The following is an 8074-nucleotide window of genomic DNA, read 5'->3' as shown; positions in this document are numbered from 1 at the left end:
CAGGCCCCTGCATTGGGAGCACGGAGTCTTATCCACTGTGCCACCAGGGAAGTCCCAAGTTTGTGTTGTTTTAAGCCACTAAACTTGTGGTAATTTGTTACAACAACAATAGGAAACTAATGCAGTTTCTTCGTATGTGAACATGAGTGTGTTTCTAGCCAATCTGAAAAGTACACAGTCACTGAAGCATACTCATATCAATAACTGATATCATTTTGATTCTATATAATTAACTTATAGAAGTTGAGTTTTCTTTTTTATTTAGCAGTTCTTCTCAAATTTTGAGCTTGAGAAACAAGAGAACTTTCATAGTAGTGTTGAAATAATTAAATATCCAGAGAATGCCAAGCATATTTAATTATAATCAGCATCATCTTCTTTGTATCAGGTGAAAAAGAACTTCCTTGTTGTTGTCTACTGCTGTCTAGGAAACTCCAAATAAAATTTAGGTGTAAAAGTCATCTGGACAGTTTTATTATTTTGAATTGCAGAAGGATTGTAATTAAAAGACTTATCAGAAGGAGACAAGATATGAACATAAGTGACATAAGTAACTATTAATCTCTATAAGCCAAACAAAATAGGAGCTCTGTTAAACTTAAGATAATTTTTAGGGAATTCCCTGGCGGTCCCGTGGTTAGGACTCAACGCTTTCACTGGCCCAGGTTCAGTCCCTGGCCAGGAAACTAACAATAAGGTCCTGCAATCTGCATGGTGAGGCCAAAAAAAAAAAATATATATATATATATATATATATATATATAAAATTTTTATTACTTTTTTTCTGGAGATAGGCAAAAGTATACTAACATATTTACTCAGAAAATATTTCACATTCACACAATAGTAGAAACTTATTTAAATCTCAGGCAAGCTAGGATTTTCTAAAGAATTTTCTTTCTTTTTTTAATTAATTAATTAATTTATTTTAGGCTGCGTTGGGTCTTCGCTGCTGTGCGCGGGCTTTCTCTAGTTGCAGCAAGTGGAAGCAACTCTTCCTTGTGGTGCGTCGGCTTCTGATGGCGGTGGCTTCTGTTGTTGTGGAGCATGGGCTCTAGGCCCTTAGGCTTCAGTAGTTGTGGCACATGGGCTCAGCAGTTGTGGCTCGCAGGCTCTAGAGCGCAGGCTCAGTAGATGTGGCACACGGGCTTAGTTGCTCCACGGCATGTGGGATCTTCCTGGACCAGGGATTGAACCCGTGTCTCCTGCATTGGCAGGCGGATTCTTAACCACTGCACCACCAGGGAAGTTGCTTCTGAAGAATTTTCTAATTGGAACTCTCCCTGAGCCATCATGCACTGTGTGGTATAATATTTGTTCAGTCAGATTATGAATTAATCTAGGGGCACAACTTTAGGATTTGCTAATATTGAGTTGGCCAAAAAGTTCTTTTGGGTTCTTCCATAAGATGTTACAGAAAAACTTGAACGAACTTTTTGGCCAACCCAATACTTTGTTTATACATGGAGCTTTCTGTCACACCTTGACTTAGTTCATTTGTATATTTCTATGGGACTTTCCTACGTCCCTTTAAGAAAGGGGAGAGAAAAATGTTCTATCACACATTCAGGCTCATTCATATAGTTGTTGTATAAAACAACTGAATCCATTTTAAAGTTCTCTTTTCTTTGTTCTAAATCCATATGCCTGGAGTTAGCCAAACTGAAGAGTTTAGAGCCATCTGTTCTGTTTAGAGAACACACAAGTCTTCCACAAGACTGCCCTCACCTTGGACACTAACTGCAAGTTGAGAGGCTTCCCCAAACCACTCTCAGGTTAGACAATTCACTAGAAGGACACACAGGATTTACTGAAAGCTGTTATACTGATGGTTACAGTTTATTACAGAAAAAGGATACAGGCCAAAATCAGCCAAGGTAAGAAGCACACACGGAAAAATCTGGGAGAGTTCCAAACATAAAGTTTCCAGAGTTCTTTCCCACAGAATTAGGATGCTGTTATCCTCCAGCATCCATGTGTGACAATATTCAGGGGTATCACCAACCTGGGAAGCTCACTTGAGGTTTCAGGTCCAGAATTTTTATTGAGGCTTCATCATACAGGCATGATTGATTGACTGATTGATAGATGATCCATATGGTTGAACTCAGTCTCCAGGTTGGTCCCATGGTTGGCCTTTCTGGCATGGCCAAGGCCAACCCCCACTTTAAAGGAGCACACTCCTATCAGGAGTGACATAGATTACCTCCCAGAAGCCAAGGGCAAAGGCCAGACCTCTCTTCGAGCAAGGTCAAATTATTTACCATACATCATATGAAAAGAATTCCAATTTTTTCTTTTCTTTTTTAAAATATTATTATTATAATTTTTTGGCCATGCCGCGTGTCTTGCAGAATCTTAGTTCCCTGACCAGGGATCGAACCCTCGCCCTCGTCAGTGAAAGTGCAGAGTCCTAACCAGGGGACTGCGAAGGAATTCCCCCAGTTTCTTCTTTCATTGTATACATTTTCTCCCCTTTGATGGTGATTTTTCTGACTGCATACAAATGACAGATTTTTACGACCAATTAATCTCTAATAGTTTTCAGAGAGAAGGTAGATAGCTAAAGATACAAAAATATAAATTAACCATTATTAAGGCTAGCTACCTTTCTTTTGCAGGGAAAGAAAAGGCTTTTTTTCATTCATACACAGCAAACCAGTAGCCATAGTTCTCCAACTTCAGCCAAGGGTTGAAAGGAAACACAGAACATATTACTCACCAGTTGGTTATAGCTGTTCCAGACCTCAAAAAGCTGTTTTCTGTTCACGGACACATAAAATATTTTTAGTTCTTTAACTCATAATGACCTACAGACAAAACAAACAACATAGACTGCCAGGCCAAACAAACAGAAAGACAAACCAACAAAAAACTTAAAAAAAAACAAACATAGAAAGACAGATACTCTGACTTCTGCTGCCCAGTCATGACCAGATTCCCTCTGTCTGCCATCTGGCGTAGACAAAAAGGTTACATCATAAACAAACAAACAAATAAATGCCGGATTCCATGTTGCTGCCGCCAGCAGTTGTGCACAAATCAAAACCAGAACTATATCCAGACTTGGCCATTAACTTGAAACATAGAACCAGAAACCCAGAAAGAGATTTGGTCAAACTCCATCGCCACATGAGAGTGAACTCAGGAATCAGCAAGACTACGTCTAGGTGAAAATAGTCCACTGGTTCCCTTCTCTGACAATGGAGTGTACTCAGATCCGATAGGGAAAATCCACATGGAATTCTCAGTGGAATCTGAAACTGCCAAAAGAAGACTAAGGAGGCCAATAAATTAAGAAGGCCGGTATTTAAAAGCCTTGCTCACCACAAAACAAAGCAGAATAACTGAACAAACATCTAAAAGGAAAATACCCACAAAGTACCAAGATTATCAAATTAAGTTTGTTAATAAAGGACAAATAGCAATTTTCTCACATGATTATCTTATCTATAAAGCTTCCCCCCATATCTTCAGATATTAGCATGGCAAAAGTCAGAAATAGAATTGTTTTTGTTTGAGAGTCAGTAATTTAAAGGAAGGCTCAAGGTTTCATTTAATTTGGGATCCTGAACTAGACCCTGGTTTTGTTGTGTTTTGTTTTTGTTTTTTCAGTGTGTAAAGTGTTGTGCATGCGTGTTTGTTTCCTACCTGTAGGATGTGATACGTATGCTTATCCTTAGTAGAAGCAGGCAGTGTGGATTGTGTTCCATATTTCTTTTTTTCTTTTTTTTTTTTTTGCGGTACGCGGGCCTCTCACTGTTGTGGCCTCTCCCGTTGCAGAGCACAGGCTCCGGACGCGCAGGCTCAGCCGCCATGGCTCACGAGCCCAGCCGCTCCGCGGCATGTGGGATCTTCCCGGACCAGGGCATGAACCCGTGTCCCCTGCATCGGCAGGTGAACTGTCAACCACTGCAGCACCAGGGAAGCCCTCCACATTTCTTTAGTTTCCTTCTTGATATCTCCCTCCCCTAGTCTGTTTGAATTATTGTTTTAGTTTAATTTAATTGCATGGTAACAAAGGTCATTTACTGAGTACTTAAGTTATGTCAAACAAAACTCTTATCTTACTTAATAGTCACAATAACTCTATGAGGTAAATGTTACTCTTATTTTGCACACACACACACAAACACACACAAAAATGCCAAAGAAGCTAAATCATTTATCCAAGGACCCAAAGATCCATAAGTAGTAAGAGGCGAAACTGAGGTTTGGACTCCTGCTTACTTCCGTCGTATTGTTGTCGTGTTGTGCTAGTTTGCTTTCTCCACCAATCATAGGCTCCTTGACAGCAGGGATTATGTATTGCATCTCTGAATGACCAAAACAAAATATATGGTGTAGTATGTAGTAGGCATGTAAACAAATTAGCTATCCTTTAGAATTTTATAATTGTCTAACATGGATAGATCTAATTTTTTTATATATATATATAAATTTCTTTATTTTTTGACTGCGTTGGGTTTTCATTGCTGGGCACGGGCTTTCTCTAATTGCGTCGATTGGGGGCTACTCTTCGTTGTCGTGTGTGGGCTTCTCATCGTGGTGGTTTCTCTTGTTGCGGAGCACAGGCTCTAGGTGCACGGGCTTCAGTAGTTGTGGCACACGGGCTCAGTAGCTGTGGCTCGAGGGCTCTAGAGCACAGGCTCAGTATTTGTGGCGCACAGGCTTAGTTGATCTGTGGCATGTGGGATCTTCCCGGACCAGGGCTGGAACCCGTGTCCCTTGCATTGGCAGGTGGATTCTTAACCACTGCGCCACCAGAGAAGTCCTAGATCTTATTTTAGAAAAAGATATTAAGCTCCCTTCAGGCAAGGAATGTTGAAGTTAAACCAGAGACGGTAATGTCAAAGGTAGAAGCTAGCTAATGGTCTGCCTGGGCCCATACTATGATGTAGTTCAGGATATGGACCTCAGCTTTACAAGTAAGAAACTCAGTTTTGGGGAATTCCCTGGCAGTCCAGCAGTTAGGACTCTGCACTTCCACTGCAGGGGGCCTGGGCTCGATCAAACTAAGATCCTGCATGCCATGTGGCCAAAAAAATAAAAGAAACTCAATTTTGACCATGTATCCAGAGTTGATTAGTTTACAGGGGATACTCATTTTGTCCACGCTCACAAGAAAGTGATGAATGGGCATAACTGTATTTTATCTGGTCAGAGATTAGATTTTCTTGGACAGGTTTGTCACTAGAACATAGATCACCTTTGTGTTCTCTGGATAGACTAGCCTCCAAAGTTTTATGTTTCAATGTTCAGGAAACTCTAAAATGAGCATAGGAACTCAACTGAAACAAATGCTTTTGATTTACATAGGGCCCACAGGGTAAGATAAGGGAAAAACTTGGGTTACTTAACTTCTCTGAGAAGGAAAATGAGGGTAACAATAAGAGTACCTATTGCCAAAGTTTCTTATGAGCACTGAGAACCAACAAATATACTAGTTGTTACACTGGTAAAATTGTAACTCCTTTTTTTTTTTAATTTATTTATTTTTGGCTGCGTTGTGTCTTCATTACGGTACACGAGTTTCTCATTGCGGTACACGGGTTTCTCATTGCGGTGGCTTCTCTTGTTGCAGAGCACGGGCTCTAGGCGCATGGGCTTCAGTAGTTGTGGCGCACAGGCTTAGTTGCTCTGCGGCATGTGGGATCTTCCTGAGCCAGGGATTGAAGCCATGTCCCCTGCAATGGCAGGCGGTTTCTTAACCACTGCGCCTCCAGGGAAGTCCCTAAAATTGTAATTCTTTTTTTTGTTTTTTTTGTTTTTTTGCTTTTTTGTTTTTGTTTTTGTTTTTTTGGCCGCAAGGCTTGTGGGATCTTAGTTTCTGACCATGGGCCCTCAGCTGTGAAAGCTCAGAGTCCTAACCACTGGACCGCCAGGGAATTCCCTGTAATTCATTATTTTAAAATGGAGGTCATTTATAGTGACTCCAATACTGGTCCCACTGTTCTGAGAACGTACCAGGCTCCCTCCTGCCATGGTGTCTTTGAATACAGTGTTCTCTTTGCCTCTTTTCCTCTGTGTTATTTATTTATTTATTTATTTATTTATTTATGGCCGTGGGATCCTAGTTCCCCAACCAGGGATCAAACCCATGTCCCCTACTGTGGAAGTGCAGTGTCTTAACCACTGGACCACCAGGGAAGACCCTCTTTTCCTCTATATATCTTCATCTATTCAAATGTCATCTGCTCAATCAGGCCTTTCCTGATTATCCCAAAACATCTTATTTTTCTCTCCTGCTTTACTTTTCTCTGTAGCATTTATATAATCTAATACACTAGGTATTTTTGTTGTTTTCTGTTTCCCCTTACTAGAATATAAGTTCCATTAAGTATGGAGGTTTTTCCATGTTGTGTTCACTGCTATGTTCTTAGTACCTGTAAGGATGCCTAGCAGAGAGTAGACACTCAAATATTTGTTGACTACATGAAAGATGTTCACTACATGAACTACGTGAAAGATCCAGAACATCCCCTTCCTGTTACAAGGCACACAGGAGGTCTCTAGGCAAAAGATATCTTTTGCTAATACCAGTAGGTCTCAAAAAGTACCTGGAAACCTCTGTTAGCACCTTGATATAATTGGATCCCATCATTCATTAATTCCAATCATTCATTTACCCATTCACTATTCACACTCATGCAGTTCTTACTATATGCTAGATACTAGCTTAGTACTGGGGGTCCAACAATGAATTTTCATGGAACTTATTCTAGCTGGGACAAAGATGTGGTTGGGGATGGGGAGAGAACAGAAGAACCATGTTTCTTATTTTTGTCACCTTGCTAAGCCACTAGTTAATTATAAGCCCCTTTTTTGGGATATCTATGGTCTCCCATATTCTCCTCCTCATACTTTGTGTTGTTTGCCCTTGACCTAGCAGTTTGTTTAATGAAGTATGGAATCTCTTGCTTTTCTCTTGTAACAGAGAATTTTCAGGCAATTACTGTATTTGGTCAAGATCCAAATCCAAAATCAGAGGCAGCTCTGAACCCCTGACTAACGCATCACTAGCTGATTATATAAATGGTAATGTGCAAAGACAACTTCTTGAAGATGCCACAGCAAAGATGTTTCTCGTTAATAAGTGGTTTCATTTCTCTTTGGGTAAAGGATGCAAGCTTTGGATGTAAGGAAAATAATTTTACTTCCTGCAAACATTCACTCATTTAATGTTTAAGAATTACTTAATGAGATCTTACTTCATGCTTAGCACAATATGATGCTCTATACGGATACAATAAGTGTAAGATATAGACTGTGCTCTCTAGCACATGGCACTTCCATTAAGGAGACCAGACACAGCCATAGTGTTTCCATCCACCCATCCACTCCCTCTCCCCATCAAGCCATTTTGGTTTCTCTTGCCTCCCTGACCACATGGTATACTGTGGCTATACTCTTGTCTGTATCCTAGATTCTCTCATGCCTTGACTTTTCCCCACTTTCACCTTTTCTGTTACTCAGTTCAAGATTTTCATTCCTTTTGATCCCAGGTTGCAGAGCTGCACAAGAAAATCAAGTAACTTAATATTACATAACTTTCAGCAGGTTGCAACTGAATGTTTACAAGCAATCTGCATACAGGGCCTGGGAAGTGGGGAAGGAAATTTTACTCCTATTGGAAGCCAGACTTGTGGAATAACTGAGGTATTTAAATCAGTCATTGAGACTGACAAGACCCAAATTACACTAAAACAAGGAAACAAAGTCTAAATGCAGACGAGAGTCCTTGAAGCAAAAACGGGAAAGGTCTACATATATTTGGACGACATCTATGGTAAAAATCAGTTTGGCCAGAGAGAAGAGAACGGCTACGAGTGTTCGCAAAAAAAGTGACAGTCATGGTGAGGTCATTCTGACGACTTCAAAGCAGGGCGATCGGGGGAGTAAATTCTAGCGGCTAGCATTTCCCGAATTCCAAATGCTTAAGGAAAACAGATGAGACAGCTTCGCATTTCTCTCAAGGTAAAATACATCATATATGGGAGTTTAAAAAACAATTTAAAAAGCGCGATGGCTTTCGCTTTCAGATTTCCGTGAGCCTAATCGTGGAAAATCACAT

The sequence above is a fragment of the Delphinapterus leucas genome, chromosome 8, assembly GCF_059928025.1.
Source record: "Delphinapterus leucas isolate spDelLeu-1000000601 "Yukka" chromosome 8, BTC_Dleu_Yukka2, whole genome shotgun sequence".
In the NCBI taxonomy this organism is placed as follows: Eukaryota; Metazoa; Chordata; class Mammalia; order Artiodactyla; family Monodontidae; genus Delphinapterus; species Delphinapterus leucas.
This window is presented reverse-complemented; position numbering follows the sequence as displayed.